Genomic DNA, 24,431 nt, shown 5'->3' on the forward strand with positions numbered 1-24,431 from the left:
CAGCTCCAAGCCATTTCACACTGTGTGAGTCCCGGCTTTCCAGCAGCTCTTACCGTTTCCCAGCAGCTCTTACCTGACTGAGCCTCAAAGCTCAGATGCTGATGTGGCCATTACAATGAGGACTTGGGGACCAGAGTGCGGTGACCTGACGGTTCTTGTGGCTCCCCCAGAAACACACCCTGAGGATGGAGCTGGGTGCAAGTGGCTTACTGTGGTGGTGAACGCAGGAAGTTTATTGGGAGATTATTAGAGAATGGAGGCAGGGGAGGGTGGGAATTGGATACGCCCTCTGCTAATGAGCAGTTAGCATTCTGGGTATCAGAGCCCAGTCCTGCTGGGGTCCCTGGGGTCCCTCACAGACCATGAGAAGCGCACCACAGAATAGTCTCACCTGTGGAGGCACAATGAAGCCGGGAGTTTGTCTGCCAGCTCCTGCCCCTCACTGGTTGAGGGTCACTCCTGGGCATGACCAGCCTTTCGGGGTGACCAGCCTTGGGTAGGCTGCCCCAGCGGATCCCAGCCTTGGGCGTAGACACAGGAAGTGGTTGGTACTTAGGAGCTGTCTGTGCTGATCTTGGAGGCCGTGTTGGTGACCCGACAGCTTCTGCTCATGTGCCCATAGTTGGTGCTGGGTGTGGGGCTTGGAGCCCGTATGTCCACTGCTTGTCCAGAGCTCTCTCCACAGATCCAGGAGGAGAGGCAAAGGTTTGGGTTTGGGCTGTGATCAATTTCAGTCACAGAAAGGACTGGAAATAAGGGAAACATGTCAGGATGGGTGGCAGAAACTGGCCTTGCTCGGACAGCGTGGCCAGGATGCAGGCATGAAGGGTCCACAGGTAGGCGGAAGCTTCTCCCACGGGGTAGGGGCAAGGCTGTGGGGGCTTTATGCCCCGGTGACTCCATGCTGACCTCAAGCCTGTCTCTGCCCAAGCCCTGGTTCTCTTCACCTTTTTTTAAAAAACAGAAATCTCATTTTACAGATGGTTTTCTGCATATTACAAGTGCTTCTCACAGTGCTTGCGCCCTGTTTCATAATTGGCCTATACAATACACTCTGTTCAGAATTTTTAATCAACTATGGGAAGTTGCCCCAGCAATTTGAATAAAAAGTATATAAATGAATTTAGTATTTTAATATTACAGTGACACTAGCCTTGTATATATACTTAGTAATTTCATGCAGTATTACAACTTTTAAAATACTTCTCTTCATTTGGCTGGCGGAGAAACCCTGGAGTTAAAGCCACGTGGCTATGTGCAGCAAGCAGAGAAGGCACTGAGCTGGCCCAGGAGGAGCACAGCCTGCAGGCCAGGCCCGGCCTGAGAAGCTGCACTTAGGGGCTGCCCTGCCCACGTGGCGATGCCAGCACAGGGCAGAGGCCACCAGGGGCTGGGGTGGGCAGAGGCCTGTGTGCTGGGAGATGGTGGCCTTGACTCAGAGTAGTACCAACGGTCTGGATCTTGCTGGGACTGGTAAGCCTTCAGCACATGTGTTGGGCAGGCTGCTTTGTGCTATCGTGGGCATGAGATGGTGTTGTGTGGCTGAATGAGCGTGGTATGGCGGCAGGACCCAACCCTCCCAGCTTCCAGTATTTTCTGTGAGGGCCTAGGATATGTGGGCCCATATGCTAAGAAGCACTCTACAGGCATTCTCTCTGGTCAAGGTCTCCAGTGACCTGTCTGTGGTGGACACAGGGCCAAGTCTCAGTCCTCATCTCCTGTGACTCCTCATCAGCGTTTGACACCATGGCCAACCACTCTCCCCTCCCTCCTCCTGGAACTATCATCATTGGTTTCCAGGACCACAGGTTCCTGGTCTTCCTCCCACTTGGCTGGCTGCTGTTTCTTAGTCTCCTCTGCTCGCTCCTCCTCTGGGGGCCTCAGGGCTCAGCCTTGGTCCCCTTCTCTCCCACTGACCTCCTCGGGCTGCCCCATCTAGAGCACTGCTTGTCTCTGTGGCAGAGGGACGAGGCCACTGGGCCATGGACAGTGGCTTGGCCAAAGCAGAGCACAGGGATACCTGACTCCAGAGGGCAGGTGAAGCCCAACCTGTCATGTGAGCATCATCAATGACCCCACACCTCATAACTGGTCTCCCAGTTCTACCCTGTAGTACCTTCTCAACCCAGAGGCCAGAGTGATTCTTCATTTATTTATTTATTTTTAATCGTACTTTAGATGAAGGTTTACAGAACAAACTAGTTTCTCATCTAATAGTCAGTATACACATTGTTCTACGACATTGATTAACAACGCCATGACATGACAACACTCTCCCATCTCAACCCTGGGTTCCCCATTACCAGCTTTCCTGTTCCTTCCTGCTTTCCAGTCCCTGCCCCAGGGCTGGTGTGCTCCTTCAGCCTTGCCTTTTTCCATGGGTCTGTTCAATCTTTGACTGAAGGGCGAACCTCAGGAGTGACCTCATTACTGAGCTGAAAGGGTGTCAGATGGCCATACTTTCAGGGTTTCTCCAGTCTCTGTCAGGCCAGCAAGTCTGGTCTTTCTTTTTGAGTTAGAGTTTTGTTCTACATTTCTCTCCAGCTCTGTCTGGGACCCTCTATTGTGATCCCTGTCAGAACAGTCAGTGGTGGTAGCCCGGCACTGTCTTGTTGTTCTGGACTCAGTCTGGTGGAGGCCATGGTAGATGTGGTCCATTAGTCGTTTGGACTAATCTTTCCCTTGTATCTTTAGTTTTCTTCATTATTCCTTGCTCCTGAAGCGGTGAGACCAGTGGAGTATTCTAGATGGCTGCTCACAGGCTTTTAAGACCCCAGACACTACTAACCAAAGTAGAATGTAGAACATATTCTTTATAAACTATGTTATGCCAATTGAACTAGATATTCTCTGAGAACATGGTCCCCACAGGCCTCAGCCCAGTGATTCAGTCCCTTGAGGAGTTTGGATGTCTACGGAGCTACCATGACCTTGCCTTGTACAGGTTGTGCTGGCTTTCCCAGTATTGTGTACTGTCTTACCCTTCACCAAAGATTCCACTTATCTATTGTCTATTAAGTGTTTTTCCATCCCCACCCCTCCCCTCCCTCATAACCTTTTCATGAGTACAGTGCAGTAGTGGTCTCATACAAAATTTGTCCTTTTGTGATTGACTTATTTCACTCAGCATAATGTCCTCCAGATTCATCCATGTTATGAGATGCTTCACAGATTCATTGTTGTTCTTTATCTTTGCATAATACTCCACTGTGTGTTTGTACCACAGTTTGTTTATCCATTCATCTGTTGATGGGCATCTCGTTTCCATCTTTTTGCTATTGTGAACAATGCTGCAATGAACATGGGAGTGCATATGTCTGTTCGCGTGACGACTCTTATTTCTCTAGGATATATTCCTGGGAATGGGATTGCTGGATCGTATGGTATTTCTATTTCTAGCTTTCTAAGGAAGCACCATATCGTTTTCCAAAATGGTTGCATCATTTTGCGTTCCCACCAGCAATGCATGAGAGCTCCGATCTCCCTGAAGCCTCTCCAACATTTGTTATTTCCTGTTATTGATTTGTGCCAGTAATCCGGGGTGAGATGATGTCTCATGGTGGTTTTGATTTGTATTTCTCTAATGGCTAGAGATCGTGAGAGTTTCTTCATGTGTCTGTTGGCCCCTTGAATGTTTTCTTTGGTGAAGTGTCTGTTCATTTCCTTTGCCCATTTTCTAACTGAATTGTCTTTTTGTTGTAGAGGGGTTGGATTTTCTTATAGATTTTAGAGATTAGACCTTTGTCTGATTTGTAATAGCCAATTTTTTTTTTTCACAGTCTGTAGGTTCTCTTTTTACTCTTTTGGTGAAGTCTTTTGAGGAACATAAGTGTTTAATTTTTAGAAGATTCCCGTTATCTAGCTTATCCTCTGGAGATTGTGTGTTGTTGGTTGTGGTTTGTATCCTATTAATGCTGTGTATAGGGATTAGGGCCTCTAGCACTGATCCTATTTTTTCTTCTATGAACTTTATGGTTTTTGGCTTTATATTTAGGTCTTTGATCCATTTTGAGTTAGTTTTTTTAATATGGTGTGAGGTATGGGTCCTGTTTCATTTTTTTTTTGCAGATGGACATACAGTTTTGCCAGCACCATTTGTTAAGAAGACTGTCTTTTCCCCATTTGATGGACTTTGGGCCCTTGTCGAAGATCAGGTGACCATAGGTGGGTGGATTTACATCTGGGTTCTCAATTCTGTTCCATTGGTCAATGTATCTGTCGTTGTACCAGTACCAGGCTGTTTTGACTACCATAGCTGTATAGTAGGTAGAGTGGTCCTCTTAAGACCCAGTCAGACCCTCACACTCCTCTGCTGGGCCATGGCTTTCCAGTTATCTCCCTAGAGAAGCCGAAGTTCTTAGGGTTGTACCTGAGGACCTGTATACCCTGCCTCCACTTACCTCTGTCCTCACCTCCTGTCCTCACCCTCTGTCCCCTCTACTGGCAACACCCTTCCCTGGGAGCTTCTGGGTTCACGTCTTCACCTCCCTCAAGTTTTTGCTCCAGTGTCAGCTTCTCGAATACACCTGCCCTGCTCACTCTATTTAGCATGTGTCATACTCCCTCCTCTGACCTTGTTCTCCTTTTAAAATAGCACCCATCACCTTCTAACATTCTATGTGATTCATATTGTTATTCTCTTTACTGTCTGTCTCCTCCTCCTAGAGGACAGAGACCTCTTCTGTTTTGTTCACTGATGTGTCCTGAGCACCTGGAACAGTGCTTGGTACATAATGAGAACTCCGTAAATGTTTGTTGAATGAATAAGACAGTCTCTTTCCAGGAACAACTTTATTGTGATATAATTCATATAGCATACAATTCAGACATATAATATATACAACGATTTTAGTATAGTCACAGAGTTGTGCAACCATAGGCACAACCAATTTTTGAACATTTTCATAGCTTCCAGAAGAAGCCCCATACCCATTAGCAGTTACTCTCTCCATTCTTTCTCCCCAGTCCCCCGTAACCACTAATCTATTTTCTATCTCTATAGATTCGCTATTCTGGAAATTTCATATAAATGGAATCATAAAATATGCGGTCTCTTGTGTTTTGCGTCTTTCATGGAGCGTAATGTTTTTGAGGTTCATCCATATTGTAGCATGTGTCAGTAGTTCGTTCCTTTTTATGGCTGAGTAAAATTCCATCATATGGATATATGATATTTTGTGTTTACATTCATTAGTTGATGGGGATTTGAATTGTTTCCACTTTTTTTCCTGTTATGAATAATGCTGCTATGAACATTTGTGTACAAATTTTTGTGTGGACATATGTTTTCATTTCTCTTGGGTATATGTGTAGGAGTGGAATTGCTGGGTCATATGGTAACTCTGTGTTTAACCTTTTGAGGAACTGCCAGATTGTTTTCCACAGTAGCTGCACCATTTTATATTCCCACTAGCAGTGTCTGAGGATTCCAATTTCTCCATATCCTTGCCAACACTTGTTATTGTCTGTCTTTTTGATTATGGCTCTCCTATTTTTTTTTTTTTAGTGGAATCTCACTGTGGTTTTGATTTGCATTTCACTGATGGCTGATGATGCCAAGCATCTTCTCATGTGCTTATTGACCGCTCTTATATCTTCTTTGGAGAAATATCTATTCAGAGCCTTTATCCATTTTTTAAATTGAGTTGTTTTTCTTTTTATTATTGAGTTATAGGAATTCTTTATACATTCTAGATGCAAGTCATTTGTCAGATATATAATTTGCAAAGATTTTTTCTTATCCTTTGAGTTGTGTTCACTTTATTGATGGTTTCAATTTTGATGAAATCCAGTTTATCTTATTTTTTTTTGGTTGCTTGTGCCTTTGATGTTATATCTAAGAAACCATTGCCAAATACAAGGTCATGAAGATTTATCCCTATGTTCTGTTCTAAGAGTTTTGTGGTTGTAGTGCTTACATTTAGATCTTTGTTCCATTTCTAGTTGATTTTTGCACAGATGCGAAGTAGGATTAAAATTTTATTCTTTTGCATGTGGATATCCAGTTGTCCTGTACCATTTGTTGAAAAGACATGCCCTATTGAATTGTCTTGGCACTATTATCAGAATCAAGTGACCATATACGTGAGGGTTTATCTGGATTCTGTATTCTATTCCATTGGTCTGTATGTCTGTCTTTATGCCAGAATGACTGTCTTGATTACTGTAGCTTTGTATAAGTTTTGAAATCAGGAGGTGTGGGTCCTCAACTTTCTTCTTTTTTAAGAATCTTTTGGCTATTCTGGGTCCTTTGAATTTCCGTATGAATTTTAGGATCAGCTTGTCAATGTCTTCAAAGAAGCCAGCTAGAATTTTGTAGGGATTGCATTAAATCTGTAGGTCTATTTGGGGAGTATTGTCATTTAACAGTATTAAGTCTTTTGATACATGAACATGGTATGTGTTTCCATTTATTTAGATCTCTAATTTCTTTCGACAGTGTTTTGCAGTTGTCAGAGTATAAGTTTTGCACTTCCTTTGCTAAATTTATCCTAAGTGTTTTATTTGTTTTGATGCTACTGTAAATGGAATTGTTTTCTTAATTTCATTTTCAGATTGTTTGTTCCATGCACCTACAATACACGTAGATAAACATTCAATTGGTTTTTACGTATTGATATTGTATCCTGCAACCTCACTGAAGTTGTTTACTAGTTCTAATAGCATTTTTTTTTAAGTGGATTTCTTAGGATTTTCTGTATGCGAGATCATGTTATTTGCGAAGAGAAATAGTTTTACTTCTTTTCCAATCAGAATGGCTTATATTTTATTTTCTTGTCTAATTGCATTGGCCAGAACCTCTAGGACAATGTTGAATGGAAGGAATCTTAATTAATCCTCACATCAACCCCATAATGTAATTTTCATTTTTATTCCCATTTTATAGATAGGCAAACTGAGGCTTAGACAGGTTAAGTAAGTTGTCTGAGGACTCACACATGGTAAGTGGTAGAGCTGTGGGGCCAGCTTAGCACTTCTACCTACAGTTTACTTATTGATGACCTTCTCCCCAGCATTGCCGTCTTCTGTATATGGTGGGTCCTGGGGGAGAGACCAAGGCTAGCCTGGTTGATGACATTTAGAGGGTTTAGTGACAAGCTCCAAAAGTCTTGCTACTAGCACTAAGCTTCTGCTTGTGTGGCTGGTTGCCCACCATGTACATATGCAGGCAAGAGAGCAAAATGGAAACTGTAACAGTTGTATATTTTACTGAGGGCTTCCCTGTTCAGTATCTCATTCATCATCTTAGCATACTGTCAGATAAGAAGGACAATCTTATTGTCCCCACATTACTGATGAGAAAATGGCGCTGAGTCAGGTCAAGTGACTTGCCTGGGTTCTGGGAGATGTGGGCACGGTGGGGACAGGGTGGGAAGTCATCATGCATACTGAACATCTTCCATATGTCAGGTGCTGTGCTGGCCAATTTGCAGACGATGTTGTCCTGAATCCCCCTTTCACAGCTCTCTCCCCAGGCCACAGCTCAGGAATTTGACCCTGTGAGGTTAAGTAAACCGCTCCATGCACATGGCTCGTAAATGCCTGGCTCTCCCCTCAAACCCAGGCATTTGACCCCCCAATTCCTCATGCTTTCCCTGTACCAAGAAGCCTGAGATGATTAAGGAAAGTCATTAAAGGGAACTGAAAATGGGAAAAGAGCAGTTCCTAAGAAGGCCAGACTTGTCAGGTTCTGCCATTTTTCGATATGTGTCCCCTGGTGTCAACTAGTCAGGTTCTGCCATTTTTCGATATGTGTCCCCTGGTGTCAATTGCATATTGGCTTGGCTGCTGTTGAGAGAAGCAGGAGATCCTTCCAGGGATACACAGAGAAGGGAACTGCTGCTGAGGTCACAGACCTGGTCATACAAACTCTGCCTGCCTTTTCCAAGATAACCCATTGCCTTTGAGCAGATTCTGACTCATAGCGACCCTACAGGACGGAGCATAACTGCCCCACAGGTTTCCAAGGAGTGCTATGGGTTGGAATCAGCTAGACAGCAATGGGTTTGGTTTGTTTTTTTTCCAAGACAGGTCTGACTAATTCAGTATGTGTGACCGATCCAGTGTCCGACTTTATCTTTGGAATGGATGATTAATTGAACTAAATTTCTCATTTCAGCCCCCATATGTGGGTGTTCTTTGGGGAAGGGAGGTTAGGAAGGAGGGTGGTAATGGCCTTGGTGCCTGGAAGTTCGAGGGGCCCTGGAGCTGCTGGGACTTCGAAGCTTCCAGCAGATGGGGTTGGGTGGGAACTGTGGCCTCTTCTGCTGACATCATGGGGTGATCATGCTTCGGATGCGTGAGGCAGCACAGATCCCATTGGTGGAGACAGATGCAGGGTGGTCCCTCTTGACAGAGCTTGTGGATTATGCTGTGGGCCAGAATTCTGGAAAGAGGATGCTAGGCCTTTCTTTGCAGACACAGACTGTTGACAAAGCCGTGAGATGCTGTAGTTATGTAGCTGGCCAGGACACCCACCCAGCCAGCCAGCTCATAACACCCTCACCATCTGGAGACCTCAGTGGAAGAGGTTAGAGCTAGGCTCTGGAAGTCACTCTCTGTATGACCGTGGACAGATGATTTTGTGTTTTTGAGCCTTAGTTTTCTTTTTTTAGAGCTCACCTATTCCAACAAGTTCATGTTTCCAAAGATGACACTGAATTTTGGAACTATCCCCAGAGCCACACAGGTAATAAGTGGCAGAAGGGTAGGGCAGTGACGTGTGTTAATTGCCCATGGCATGCCAGGTACTTCTGTGCCACCATCTTACCAGGCCTCATACCAGCCTTGGAAGTGCTGGCACCCCCCACATTTGACAGGAGAGGACACCTAGACTCAGATGGGGTTGGGTGGGAGGGTGTGGTTCTCCCAAGGCTGCACAGCACATAAACTGCAGAGCCAAACTGGGATCCACGTGAGCCTGGCCTTGGCCCTAACCTGGTGCCTTCCCCACTCAGCTGTCCTGGGACCTTCCTGTCTTCTGACTGCCTCCATCTCAATGTCAGCCTTATCTCTTGGGTTGCTGAGCAGGGGCCTCTTCTGCCCAGGGGCATGGGCAATACCAGCTGGGCAAGAATGGGGAGAAGTATGGGGATGGTCTTTTCCTTCTCCCAAAGTACCCCACTCTGGCCATGCATGTACACCTAATTGCTGAGAGGAGCTGGACCGCAGAGGCTGCCAGCTACTGTAAGACCCTGGAAGCCTCCTAGCTTGATGGGGGTGCTCTACTGTAATGTGTCTGGATGACAGACAGCAGGCTTTCCCTTAGCATCCAGGGCTGAGAGCACTGGGCATCTACTCCAGATGGTGGAAAAGGAGCCTGAGAGCCTCCACACCAGGCTTTCTCCCAAAATGCATCAGAAAGGAGCAGAAAATGGTGGTTCCAAAGCTCAGTGGCTTCAAAGAGCAGGATGTAGTTCCTCACTCCTGTCTCTTGTTCATTGCAGTGGCAAGGGGCTGGGTGCATGGCCTCGGGGACCGTGCTGATGGAGTAGCCACCATTTGGAGCTTCACTTGTCATGTGCCAGAGGGAAAGTGAGAGCCCTGGGGGTCTTGAACTGGTTACTGAATGTTCCAGACAGAAGGGATGCACCATTTCACAGCTCACTGGCCTGAACTAGTCCCAGGGTCCCTCCCACCCACAATGGAACAGGAGGTCCCATCCTGCTATGTTCCCATAGAGAGGCATGGCTGGGCGAGAAGTGGGTGAAGGTGCTCTAAGATGGGGTGCTTGGGGAGGGGGCTCCTCAGGAGGCAGGGTATGTGGTGTCCAGCAGGTGTCCCTGGGCCCGAGCTGGCATCCTAACTGGGACCTGCCTCGTCTCTGCTGATGGAGATGCTGGCAATGGGGCCTTGCCCTTGGCCTAGAGTGAAGAAGAAGGATACAGAATTAGCTCCATTTTGCTTTTCTTTGTGGTTTTGGGTTGAGAGTTGCTGAGAACCTCTTTGTAGTTGATCTGGGATCAGGAATACCAAAAGGACCCAAGGACAAGTTCCCAGGGCAGAGAAAATGCTTGTTCCCACTTTTCTCTGGGGTCAAGGAGTAGAGAGGATGGGGAACTAGGAGTGAAAACAGGAGCTGCCTGCTTGGGAGGGATTGGATCTGGGACAGATGGGTTCCATCCATCCATTCATTCACTCATCCAGCAGTCACTGGATTCTACCTTTGTGTCATACCACCTGCATGACTTTAGGCAAGTCTGAGCCTTAGCTTTCTCATCTCTAACATTTGGATACTATTCCCTATCTCATAGGGGTATTGTGAGGATTAAATGAGATAATGTATTGAAAGCCCCTGGCACACAGTGGATACAATGACCTCCTGTTGAAGGAGCACATGCCACAGTTTTCTCATCTGGGGTTCCAGGATGGGGAGGCTCTGCTGCTCATCTCCAGTTGGACTGTAGCTCAGCGAGTGCTTATGCAGAGCCTTCCTGGGCCTGTCCTCAGGCTGACAACTTTTCATCCTGTGCCATGGGCAAAGAGAACATAGCCCTGTTCGGAGAAATGCTCCTTCCTTTGCCATCAGCTTGGGGAGGTCCAGAGTGAGGGCACTGTGCAAACTGTCAGGTGCTGGACTGCTGTGAGGCGCTGTGCAGACTGTCGGGTGCTGGGTGGCTGTGAGGTGCTGTGCAGACCATCAGGTGCTGGGCAACTGTGAGGTGACTTGCACACCATCAGGTGCTGTGTGGCTGTGAGGTACCGTGCAGACTGTCAGGTGCTGGGTGGCTGTGAGGTGCCGATCAGACCATCAGGTGGTGGATGGCTGTGAGGCGCCCTGCAGACCGTCAGGTGCTGGGTGGCTGTGAGGTGCCGTGCAGACCATCAGGTGCTGGATGGCTGTGAGGCGCCCTGCAGACCGTCAGGTGCTGGATGGCTGTGAGGCGCCCTGCAGACCGTCAGGTGCTGGGTGGCTGTTAGGTGCCTTGCAGACCGTCAGGTGCTGGGTGGCTGTGAGGCACCCTGCAGACCGTCAGGTGCTGGACGGCTGTGAGGTGCCGTAGACACATTCAGGTGAAGGATGAGTGTGAGGTATTGTTTTCATCATCAGCTTCTCATCTCCTCTACTTTGCCACTCCCTAACCACATCTCTAACCCCGTCTCCCACAAGTCCAGCCTCAGTCCAGAGATCTCCACTCTATCAGCCCGCTGGTGCCTCTTTATATGCTGGTAGTTGAATAGAAAAGAAGGGAGATAAAACTGGATTATTGATGTTTCTAGCATCAAACTGGAAAAAATAGTGAAGAGATTTTTTTTTTTTTGGGAAAAGAAATATTAAATAATTTATTTTAACATAACCAATTCCAGAGATTAAAAACAGTTATTCATTGCAGGAAATTTGGAAAATTCTGGAGAGAATTAAGAAGAAAATGGGGATCACCCCCAAATCCTGCTGTCAGAGACCATAGCTGTTCACACATAGTGGCGTGTTTCCTTCCAGCTCCTTTACTGCAGATTTAGGCATGTGTTTGTTTTGTTTTGTTTTGTCTTATAAAATTGAGATCATATTTTCTGTTGCTTACTTTTTCACTCAACAACATATTGTGAGCATTTCCTCTAGTCATTAAATATTCTTTGCAAACATGATTTTTAATGTTTGCCTAATAGCCCATCCAGCGGCTGTCCCATCATTTTCTCTAGCATCACTGTTCTAGCTTCAAGAAATTCCGTGTAGATTCCCTTCATGGACTCTAGCCCAGGCTGAGGTAGAAAAGATTCTAGAAACTGCAGAGAGATTCTTTCTTCACTATGCATGTCCCTAGATTTCATGAATGGTACAGAAACCTGGAAGAACATGGCAGGGCCAGAATCCAACCTTGAGACTTGGCCAAGACCATGGTCATCTGTGTTCCCATATTCTGGGTGTGTCTTCCTTCCTGTACCCTGCTCTGTTTCCCCTCTTTCAGGCTTCACCTTCTCTCAGCCTGGGCACGGGGCACTCACCACCATACCCCGGGACTGCGACCTCATATATCTGGTACCCAAATGCTTGAAGAACCAGATCCCAACCAATGACAAGTCCTTCCTGGATCATGAAGGGTTGGCTTAGTACCAAAACCTGTGCCCTGCAGGGAGCCAGCTGCTCCAGAATTTCCCGTCTCCCTGACCTTGGCATTCACTTCCCTTGTCTCCTGTCACCTCCTCATGCCAAGCACCTGCTTTGATTGAGGAACTCTCTAGTACAAGATGGAAAAACCCAAGGGTATGAAAGTCACTGCACTTTATAGTCTTTTAAGGGCCTTTTAAAAACAACGTTCATTCAATTTTTTCTTTCTTTTTTTATGAGCTTTTTGGTACACACAGCACATAATCTCACATAAAATGGCTGCACATTACACAGGCATAAAACCCAGCGATGATAAGAAAGTTCATAACGTTATGGTTGCCCTACATGGAGAAGCAGCAGCCCTTCAGTCCTGATGAAGCTCTGGGTTCAGGGCTGATGCTTGCTGGGTCTTGGGAAGTTGTTTCTGGCCCTGGGGGCTGGTGAGGGCAGCACATGGGTGGGTGGGTTCTTGGGGAGGGAGGCATAGGCTCCCTTCCTGGGGGATGATGCTGACACAGCTGGAACCCTGACCCCCACACTGTGTGGTACTCCTGCATTTCCTCACCATTTCATGGGAAGTTTGCCTTGTTTTAGACATCCCTCAATGGTGCAGACAGTTAACATGCTTGCCTGATAACCCAGAGGTTGGAGGTTCGAGTCCATCCAGAGGCACTTTGGAAGAAAGTCCTGGTAATTTACTTCTGGAAAATCAGCCATTGAAAACTCTTTGGTGCACAGTTCTACCCTGACACACAAAAGGGCACCATGAGTTGGAATTGACTTGCTGGCAACTGGTACTGGTACTTGCATTGCTTTAGCCTGTGAGCTCTCAAAGGTGTGGCTTTCTTAATGCTGCCCCGGATGGTCACTTGATGACTGACCAAGCCATAGACCAGTGTATGCAGAAGTGCGGGATGCTGCTGGGGGAGATGGAGAGAATTGTCCCCTGATCCAGGCAGCTGTGGGACTCAGGGAAATTAACCTGCAGGAAGTACCCGGCGAGGAGTTTGGTGCTCAGTGCAGATTAGAACGCTCCCGCTGCTCAATCCCCATTCCAAAATCAAAGGGGTGGGGCAACTCCAGTTTTAAATATTCTCTTCTCTTTATCCTCATAAGCCATAGTGCTGTCCCACAAGTTCCAATATTTCATTATCCAAACCAGATCTCCTGGACTACCTCTCCAACCCCAAAATGGCACACAGTTGTTTTGATCTTGAGTTCTGAGTTTCGCTGTCGTCAAATAAAAAACACATCCAGACACAGATAGGGAGAAGCTTTAGTCAGAAAGAAAAGGTGGAAAGGGGGAGGGGGCGCTTTGTAACAGGGAGAACATGCTGACCATAAGATCAACAAGTGCCTCAAAGAGTTAGAGAAAAGGCATTTTGTTTTATAGGAACTGAGAGTCAGGAAGGCTAGAAAACACCCAGGTATGGGAAGTGAGGAAAAGGGTGACTGGATAGTAAATCAGAATGTTCTACCCTGAGGCCACCCTATTTTCTGGGGAGAGGCCCTTATGGAGGGGTAGTGTGCTGGCTCAGGCCTGAGGGTGGACCAAATTCCAGGGACTTGAGGGGAAGGAGCGAAACTTCACTGAAGTTTGGTTGACAAGCATTTTGTTTCTGATGGATCAGTGAGGACAAGGAGTTCAGTTACTCATTTATGAGGCAAGGACTGGGAGTTTGGGGGGATCTGTGTCTGGTCTCATCATAGGTAAATAAGGGGGCATCCATGAGTCTTATCTAAGTCACATGGGCAGGGTGGTCCTTTGTAGTAAGCCATTTTCCTGAAGACAAAGTGTAGGGGGACTTCTTTCACCATTGCTGTCTTCTGGGATCACAGGGCTCAGGTAACTTCCAGCATTATCACTTTGCAGAACAGGAATAAGTGTTCCCATGTATGGAGCAGTCACTCTGCCAAACTTGTGTCTGGTACATGGGCACCCATGTGGTGGGAGCTCTTCACCAACGAGGCGAGAAGAGACCCAGAGAGGTGGAGTTGCTTGCCCAAGGCCACACGGGGGATGCACTCCGAGCCCAGGACATCCCTACTCCAAAGTCCCTAAGGCTGTGACTCCCCACCGCCTCAGACACTTCCTTCACCATCTCTTGGCCTCTGGATAGAGTGGGCTCCTTGGTCCTCCCCTCTAAGACTGCCCTAACTGTTCTCAGTGGAGGGCCTGTTTTCCAGGTCACCGTTTAGAGTTCTCCTCACTTCTTAGTCTTTATTCTTCCCAGTTACAATTGCTTTGTGTTTATTGATTGTTGTCTCCAGACCTTCAATTTTTCTCTGTGACTCTGGTAATCTGGAAATGAGCCTTCCAGCCTCGTCAGCCACTGGATTCTGAAGAGCATCTGACTTTTGCGTAATCAGCTCCAGCTAATCATGGCCGGGGGCTTTGAATAGGCTAGAAGGCAGTGCCAGGGGGAGAGGAGAACAGGCCCCACTTAGAATAGACGAGGACGAAGACAAGGATGACAGCACCACGCAGTCACTGCGCAGGGCTCAACATACACCTCTCACCATCTCTACAAGTTACATCTACTCTTCCTCTGACTTGGGGTCAAAGGCATTTGTCCATTAACATGCTAGGGGGCTGCAGCAGCTCAGAGCAGGGCTTCCAACAGGTTCATTCTGGTTCGAACCCCTGCTGAGAATTTGCATTTCTAACAAGTTCCCTACTGAGAATTTGCATTTCTACCCCAGATATACTGAATCAGAATCTACATTTTAACAAGATCTCCAGGTGATTCTTATGTATAACTTCCTGGGGACTTGTTAGAAATGCAAATTCTTAGCAGGGGTTTGAACCAGAATGAAGCAATTCCAGCCCTGGCTCAGAGTTAGAATGGAATGGGCCAGGGCTGCTGGCTTGTTTACAGCTCAAGGGGTTGGAACAGGGGGTTTGGGGTCAGTTAGATCTGAATGGTGTCCTGGCCACATTGCTGTTGTGTGCGGTTAAGTTGATTCAACTCATAGTGATGCCATGTGACAGAATAGAACTGCCCCATAGGGTTTTCTTGGCTGTAATCTTTACAGAAGCAGATTGCCAGGTCTTTCTCCCTCAGAGCTGCTGAGTGGGTTGGAACTGCCAACCTTTTGGTTAGCTGCTGAGTGCTTAACTGTTGTGCTACCAGGGCAGATGACTTACCTTCTGTATAAAAAAACAAAAAACCCATTGCCGTCCAGTTGATTCTGACTCATAGCAACCCTATAGTACAGAGTAGAACTGCCCCATAGGGTTTCCAAGGAGTGACTGGTGATTCGAACTACCAAACTCTTGGTTAGCAGCCAAGTTCTTAACCACTGCACTGCCAGGGCTCCATAAACTGGGGATAATAAGAGCATCTCAAGGCTTAGAACACCCCCAGGGGCATGATAGCACTCAGGATTACTATTATTGTTGCTGCTGTTATTGTTGAGTGGGCTTAAATTTCTCCCTGAGGACTCTATGGATCAAGCCTGTGGACCATGTCTGTCCCTGGCTCCCTGTTCCGTGTCTGGCACATGGTTCCTGGGGCTCAGTGAATGTGTGTTGGGCTGAGTCAAGAGTAGACTCTCGATTGTGCTGTCTTTGGGGAAAGAAGCCGTTAGGTTTGGTGGGATGGGCTACTAGGACCTTTGGATCTGACCTTCATCCTCCACCATAGCAAGTGCCAGAAATGTCAAATCTCCCCACAGCTTTTCTCCACTGGGCCTTTCTGTGCAAACCCATAACCCTCCAGGTGGCAGCAAGGATGGGAACCATGCATCAGAAGGAGGAAGGGGCCTATCCTGTGGCTTTCTTCAACCTCTTTTCAGCAGTATGTCTAGTATTTTTTGTCTGAGAAGATGCTGTAACAGGGCCTCATTTTGGGAGCCAGAGCTCATCCTTCCCATGGAGGAGATCTGTATTGGGTGGCTGCTTGGTCCTGGGCGGTTTGCTTGGGCTCTCTGCCCTGAATGGTCCCAGGGCTTTGCTGGATTCTGGCCTGGAAAGCCCTGGAAACAGACAAACCAAAAGCTGGAGGGGCTGCTTCTGCTGGGAGGCCTCTGCTCTGTATCAGCGCCCAGATCCTACTAGGAATTTGGGAGGCAGGCAGCACGCCGCCCTCACTTCTACCAGGTGGGTGTAGTTGTTGTTGTTACTGGCCTTCCAATTGGTCCCCCAACTTGTGGTGACCCCATGCACAACAAAACAAAATGCTGCCTGTCGGGAGCCATCCCCATGATCAGTTGTTCGTCAGGCCATTGTGATTCATAAGGTTTTCATTGGCTGATTTTCGGAAGTAAATAGCCAGGCCAGAAATTCCTAGTCCGTCTTAGTCTGGAAGCTCCGATGAAACCTGTTGAGCGTCACACCAACACACATGCTTCCACTGACAGATGGGTGGTGGCTGCACATGAGGTGCAGTGGCCAGAGTTGAAACTGGGCCTCCTGTGTGGAACATGAGAATTCTGCCGCTGAACCACCCCTGTCCCCGCATTCACTAGATGTATTCTGTATGTTTGAAGTTCATGGTCAGCCTCAGAGGCCGGTGGGGCCCACGTGGGCTTTCCAGAGAGCTCCCCAGGGTCCCAAGTGTCATCTCTCCCTCTGTCCCGCTTGATCCATGGTTTGTTGGCAAACTCTTTGGCTGGTCCCCTTCACTCTCTTGTTTACCGTTTGCTGTTAACAACAGTAATTACAGTATAGTTGTGAGATGAAAACATGACTAAATTATAACATTGCTTGTGTAACAATCTCTTAAAAACTGACTCAGAAGGCAACAGCTGCACAATTAGGCTATAAATTCTCTTAAATGAACTTGTCGGTGGCAACGGTACCTGTATGGCAGTGTTTTGTAAGAGATAACTAGACTTAATGGGATTGGAGAGGGAGCACCAAGGATGGCCTTGTAAAGAGGGAAACTTTGTTCTTTGTCATAAACCACTTGTTCTTTTATAAAAACAAAGGGCTCCAGGCTGGCCCATTAACTCCCTCTGGCTATCAGGGGACCCAAGGTAGCAGAGCATCCATTTGACAAGCTGCATGGGGGGCCTCTCCTGTCTTGAGGTATGGCTTCTCTGAGTAAGCCCTCCATGGAGGCATTTCCAGCAAGGCGCCTGGCTGGGATTCATTGGTTAGTATTGGCTGAGGAAGTGGTGCCCTTTGTAGGGGCCTGGCGAGCTTCTGTAGTCTTCCTAGGTGGGTTAATAATGTCTGCTGCTCTTGTGCTTAAAAATAAGAAACAAAAAATCAGTTGCCATTGAGTTGATCCTGACTCAGGGTGATCCCACGTGTATCAGAGTAGAGCTGTGCTCCACAGTGTTTTCAATGGCTGAATTTTTTGAAGTATATTACCAGGCCTTTCTTCCAAGCTTCCTCTGGGTGGACTTGAATCTCCAAACTTTGGGTTAGCATGTTAACTGTGTACACCACCCAGGGACTCCATTCTTAGGCTTAACAGCAAATTAGAAGACAAAGTCTACGTGATGGTTAAGATTGTGTGTCAGCTTGCTGGGCCATGATTCTTAGTGATTTGGCAGGTGTATAATGTTGTCGTCACTTCCCTGTTAAGATTTGACATGTGATTGCCCCCATGATGTGATCTATTGTGAGTAGCCAATCAGTTGAAAGGGAGTTTCCGTGGGCCTGTGGCCTGCACCGAATATAAGCAGACGTTCTGGTAGGGTTCAGGGGCTTTTTGCTTGCACTGGATCCTGTAGCTAGCTCCTGTTCGTCTGACCTCCGGTTCTTGGGACTGGAGCTAGCAGCTTGTCTGTGGTCTTGCCTGCCAATCTTGGGATTCATTGATCCTCACAGCCTGTGAGCAACAGCCCTGTTCTCTGACCTGCTGGTCTTGGGTTCACCAGTCCCTGCGGCTACGTGAATCAGAAGAAGCCTCTACGTGGACTTGGGACGTTCCAGCCTCTACAACTGCATGAGCCATTTCCTTGATATAAATCTCTCTTTATATATATTTATACATTTTACTGGTTTTGCTTCTCTAGAAAACCCAGCCTAAGACAGCCCATTAGGTGGAGCATCTTGGATGTGGGCATGGGAGCTACAAAGCCACGAGATTCAGTTAAGGATGATGGAAATTTAGCTTCAGACGTGCTCTTTGGAAGAAGATCTTGTATACCAGGAACCTCAGGAGAAGGATGAAAACAGGAGGCTTTTTAAAAGATGTTCTTACCTCATCCTACTTTGAGAATGGTTAGCAATATGACTTGGTGCTGTTTTCCCAGGAGGCCTGGGTCAGCTCTCAGCAGTGTATTCATTCTCTATCACTGCTATAACAAACTGCCACAGACTTGGTGGCTTAAGTCAACACAAATTCATTCTCTTACAGCTCCGTAGCCGGAAGTCCAACATGGGTCTTACTGGGCTAAAATCAAGGTGCTGGCAGGGCTGGGCTCCTCTCTGGAGGCTCTTAGGGGAGAATCTGTTTCCTTGGCTTTTCTAGCTTCTAGAGGCTGCCTGTATTCCTTGGTTCATGGCCCCTTCCTCCATCTACAAGTCAGCAATGGCAGGTTGAGTCCTTTTTTTCTGTTCTTTGGTCACATCTCTTTGATCCTCTCTTCTGCCACTTCTTCCATTTTTAAGGACTTGTGTGTCCATCTGAATAATGTTCCCATCTCAAGGTCAGCTGATTAGCGACCAAGATTGCATTTGCAATCTTAATCCCTTTTTGCCATGTAATGTAACATAGTCACAGGTTCTGAGGATTAGGAGGTGGACTTTTTGGGGGGCCATTATTCTGCCTACTATAGGCAGGTGGAGAGCAGGACCATTGGACATTTTGATTTTTGTGCCCTCTACGCTGGGCACAGGCAGGGCTCGGACCTGAGAAGAAAAGCTGAGCTGGCTCTACAGGAAGTCAGAGTGAAGGAAGGGTGGCTGGAGTCACCAGCATTGCTGTCCTTGCAGGGGACAGCCTACACAGCAGATGTGACTTGTGTTTTTCAGGAGCTTCCAGTCAGAGACAGGGTATGGGTGTGTGTGAACAAAAGCCAGGAACAGATGTACCCCTTGGCCTCACAGGCTGTGCCGGAATCTTCTGGAAGAAAAATTACAAGCAGGGAACATTAGCGGGGACCTTTCCTTCCTAGACCACCTGCCTTTACAAGGTGCTAATCAGGATGCTGGCTGGCAAAAGATAAAGTTCAGCCTTAACCACTCAGAACAGATGCACAACACACAAACCCCAGACGTTGCACAAACCCATCTGTGGGGAGTGTCTTAGTTATCTAGTGCTGCTGTAACAGAAGTACCTCAAGTGGGTGACTTTAAAAAATAGAAATTTCTCACAGTAGGAGGCTAGAAGTCTGAATTCAGTGCGCTGGCTCTAGAGGAAGTCTCTCTCTCTGTTGGCTCTGGAGGAAGGTTCTTGTCTCTTTTCAGCTTCTGTTTCTTGGTTCCTTGGAGATCTCATATGGCATGGCATCTATCTTCCCCCATCTGTGCTTGCTTGCTTGTTTAATCTGCTCTTTTATATCGCAAAAGAAATTGATTTAAGGCACACCCTACGCTAATACAGCCACATTAACATAAAAAAGAAAACTCACTCCCAAATGGGATTATAACCACAGGTATAGGGATTATGATTTACAACACATATTTTGGGGGGACACATCCATAACATGGAGCATGGCTCTAATAACTTTCCCTGTCATGGGGCTGCAGGGATTTGTACCCTCAACCAACTGGCTGCTTCCACATTTTCTCAGTTCAGGCTGGCGGGGAGGCAGCGCCAGTGACTCTCTCTCAAGATGTGTGGCTTTCCCACTGATGTGCAGGCCTCTCCCCGGACCTGTCCACACCACAGATTTCTGGAGCGCATCCCCAGGGACCTCCGACTCCAGGCCTATTACTGAAGTCCGTCACCCAGAAAATCTGTTGACGGAACCGTTCTCTCTGAACTGCAAGCAAATTGGGAAATTTGAATGTGATGCAATAAGCCTGCAATAAAACAGAGCCTCGAAGAAGCCGTGAAGCACGTCTCCTCCCAGCCGCGCCTCCACAGCTTCCTGAGCTGCTGTCCTCCAGGGCGGCCACACACAGTATTTATTTTTTTTAATTAAGCCACGTTGCTGTGTGGCTCACCCTCCACAGATGCTTTATAAAGCCCGGCCTTATAAGTTGCTGAAAGTTTTTATTTTTTTAAGCAGATAGTAAAATTAAGCAGTTATTAGTATTCACGAAAAATGCTTGTGGCAGGCTTCGCACACGCAATGAGAAACCACCTGCAGTTCAAAGCAGTACTTGATAATGCTGTAATTAGATTTGAGATGCAAAAAAGCTCATTAAAATTAAATAACATATTTGTCACTGTTTTAAGAGGTACAGATTACCTAGAACCATGCTGGTCTCTTGACCTTGAGTATTTTGGCAGAGTCCTTGCTGCCAACAATTCCAAAATAACATCAGCAATTTTGCACAGAGTCCTGAAAACAGGTTCATCCTCGGCCCACTTTGTGTTGAGAAAAATGATACAGCTATGGGGTGCGGGGGGAATCACAGATTTGTACACTGTATGTTTTGGGGAGACAGCAATGAGCAGAGTCTTCCCCAACAGGCAGTTCAAATAACACAAGGGGGAAATGAGTGTGTGTATGTGGGGAGGTTGGTGTGGAGGGCAGGGGTCCCCCCATGATGCATCTGGGTCTATGGGAGGTGGCGGCATCGGGTACCACTCCTCACCTTTCAGATCCAGCCTGGATGAAGTCGCTCGTTTGGAGCAGGCCCAGAGCGCTGAAGATCCATTGTTAGCAAGTGTTTCCACGGGAAAGGCCCCATGTGGGGTGGAGTGAGGATTCATGTAGCAGTGAAATGGGTCCCAGCCTTTGAAGAGGTCACAGCCTCGTCCTTGGGGAGACAAGGCATAGAAAGTCAGGTGCCAGAAAAGATACTTATTGATAACAAAGTAGCTAATGTTTACTGAGGTCCCTGGGTGGCACATACAGTTTGCACTTGGCTACTAATCAAAAGGTTGGCAGTTCGAATCCACCCAGCGACTCCACAGAAGAAAGCCCTGGCAATCTACTTCTGAAAGATTATAGCCACTGAAAACACTATGGAGCACAGTTCTACTCTGACATACATGGAGTTGCCATGAGTAGGAGTCGACTCCACGGCAGCATTTTTTTTTTGTTTGTTTACTGAGTGGTTCTTATATACTGGGTCTCTGGGTGGTGCACAGTTTTGCTTGACTACTAACCTTAAAAGGTTGGCAGCTGGAACCCATCCAGTGGCACTGTAGAAGAAAGGCCTTCCGTACAAATTGTAGCCAAGATAATGGGGAAGTCAGCACAATCTGACCAAGGAAAAGTCATAGAAGTTTCATGGACACATCCAAACTCCCTGAGGAACCAAGTTACTGGGCTGAGGGCTAGAAACCGTGGTGTCAGAAGACATCTAACTCAATCGGCATAACATAGTTTATAAAGAAACTGTTCTACATCCTACTTTGGTGAATAGCATCTGGGGTCTTAAAAGCTTGTGAGCAGCCATCTAACATATATCTACTGGTCCCACCCTGTCTGGAGCAAGGGAGAATGAAGAAAACCAAAGACACAAGGGAAAGATTAGTCCAAAGGACAAATGGACCACAACTACCACAGCCTCCACCAGACTAAGTCCAGCATAACTAGATGGTGCCCAGCTACCATCACCGACTGCTCTGACAGGGATCACAATAGAAGGTCCCAGACCAAGCTGGAGAAAAATAAAGAACAAAATTCAAACTCACAAAAAAAATAAGACCAGACTTACTGGCCTGGGACTGGAGAAACCCCGAGGATATGGCCCCTGGACAGCCTTTTAACTCAGTACTGAAGTCACTCCTGAAGTTTACCCTTCAGCCAAAGATTAGATGGGCCTATAAAACAAATTATAAAATTATAAAACAAATTATAACACACATAGTTCAACCATGTATACAAGACTAAATGGGCACACAGGTCCAGGGGCAAGGACGAGAAGGTGGGGGGTGGGGGCGGGAAAGCTGGACGAAGGGAAATGGGGAGCCCAAGGTCGAGAAGAGGAGAGTGTTGACACGTTTCAGGGTTGGCAACCAATGTCACAAAACAATATGTGTATTAATTGTTTAATGAGAAACTAATTTGCTCCGTAAACTTTCACCTAAAGCACAATAAACAAAAAATAAAATGGTGATAAAAAAAAAATTAAAATGGAAAGAAAAATTATAGCCAAGAAAACCCTATGGAGCAGCTCTACTTTTAGCACAAGGGGTCACCGTGAGTTGAAATCGACTCGCCAGCAATTTTTTTTTTTTTTAATATATATACCAGGTACTAAGCAGGTGTCATGTGTTACCTTAGTGATCCTATGCATAATCTATGGGATAGATCTAACTATCCCATTTTCCTTGCCTGAGGTCATGAAGGAGCACGTAGCTGAGCCAGGATTCAAATCCAGCTCCATCCTTCTACACACTTCCTGCAGTAATCACAAAGTAGCTTGGGTTTGATGGCTAAAGCAGAGAGACCTGGGGTGCGAGAAAGCACACATGATCACGCTAACACAAACCAACTATTTACCAGAGTCGCTGGGTGGTGCAAATAGTTAATGCACTGGGCTGCTAACCCCAAGGTTGGAGGTTTGAGTCCACCCAGAGGTGGCTTGGAAGAAAGGCCTGGCAATCTACTTCTGAAAAATCAGCCATTGAAAACCCTGTGGAATGCAGTTCTACTCTGACACATGTGGGGCCACCATGAGTCATTGAGTCGCCATGAATCGTCTTAATGGCAACATGTTTCCTGGTTCCGGTCCTAAAAGCTTTATGTGTAGTAATCATTTCATCCTCATAGCAGCCCTGCTACTCCATTGTACAGATGAGGCAGCTGAGGCATGAGAAGTTAAATAACTAGCCCAAGGTCACTGGGTAGTTAGTGGCAGTCAGCGCTGCCCTTGACGGTTATTCTGCGTTTCTTCTCTCTTGAAATCTGTGAGGCGTTCTACAAAAGTAGGGTTTAATTTAAAAATGACAATGATTAGTTTTATTTTTGGAGGTTTTGGAGGAAGAAAATGCAAGTTGCATTCAAAGGACAGAGAGCAGGTTAGTTTGCCTGGAACAGAGTGCTCTTAGCTGGAGGTGGGCAGATGGGGCCAGGCATGGGTAAGATGATAGCAAGCTGTGTGAGGACAGACCTGGCCCAGTCTCCAGGGAGAGCTGGGCGCTCCCAGCCTGGTGGAGCTGAGGCCTGGTCCTTGGGGCAGGGAGTTCATGGAGAGGCAGTCTGCAGCACCAGCCCCTCCTCTGGGTGGCTGGATTGATTTTCAAGGCTGACTCTCTTGGCACCAGGTCCAGATTTAGTTCTGTGGAGAGCTCGTCTTTCAAAGTCCAGCTCAAATGTCACCTCCTCTGCAAAGACTCCCACACCTCTCCTCCTACACCCCCACCCCCAGGGAAAATTAATCACTCCTCCTCTGTGGCCACACAGCACTCTGTTGATACCTCCAGAATAATCTTATCACCTCAGACTCGGATTTATGTGTTTACAAGTCCATCTCTCTAGCTAGACAGGGACTTGGAGGGCAGAGTCCACTGCTACTGTGTGTTTGTGTCCTTGTGCCCAGGATAGTGCTGTGTCTGTTGTGAGTGCTCAACAGATGATGCACGGACAAACAAAGGACGGATAGGTGATTTCAGCTGATTTAATTCCATTTTTTAACGAACACTTAAAAAGCACTTACTATGTGCAGGAAACCCTGGTGACATAGCGGTTAAGAGCTCGGCGACTAACCAAAAATTTCGGCAGTCTAAATCCACTAGGTGCCCCTTGGAAACCCTATGGGGCAGTTCTACTCTTGTCCTATAGGGTCGCTATGAGTCGAAATTGAGCGGCAAGGGATTTGGTTTTGTTTTGGTATGTGCAGGGTCTTGCTCTAAGCCCTTGATGTATATTACCCAAGCCATGGTCTTTTCAGTCGCCTCACGTGCATGTGAAAGCAGGAAAATGAAAAAGAAGACTGAAGAAAAATTGATTCCTTTGAATTATGCTGTTGGCGAAGGATATTGAATATACCATGGACTGCCAGAAGAATGAAAAAATCTGTCTTGGAGGAAGTACAGCCAGAATGCTCCTTTGAAGCGAGGATGGCGAGACTTCGTCTTGCTTACTTTGGGTATGTTATCAGGAGGAACCAATCCCTAGAGAAGGATATCATGTTTGGTAAAGTAGAGGGTCAGTGAGAAGGAGGAAGACCCTCAATGAAATGGACTGACACAGTGGTGGCAACAAAGGGTTCAGACATAGCAACCTCTTGAGGATGGCATGGGACTGGGCAACTTTTTGTTCTGTTGTACATAAAGTTGCTATGAGTCAGAACTGACTCGACGGCAGGTAACAACAACAGTTTTCCTAACAACCCTATGAAATCAGCTGTATTATTACTCTC

The 24,431-nt window shown here is 46.8% G+C and overlaps 1 protein-coding gene across 1 annotated transcript in view; it reads left to right on the forward strand.

The window, feature by feature from the left end:
* The window catches only part of CAMTA1 (calmodulin binding transcription activator 1), a 1,094,671-nt gene that overhangs the window by 158,612 nt on the left and 911,628 nt on the right, over window positions 1-24,431 (forward strand). The window lies entirely within an intron of this gene.

Source organism: Loxodonta africana, chromosome 3 (assembly GCF_030014295.1).
Source record: "Loxodonta africana isolate mLoxAfr1 chromosome 3, mLoxAfr1.hap2, whole genome shotgun sequence".
NCBI lineage: Eukaryota > Metazoa > Chordata > Mammalia > Proboscidea > Elephantidae > Loxodonta > Loxodonta africana.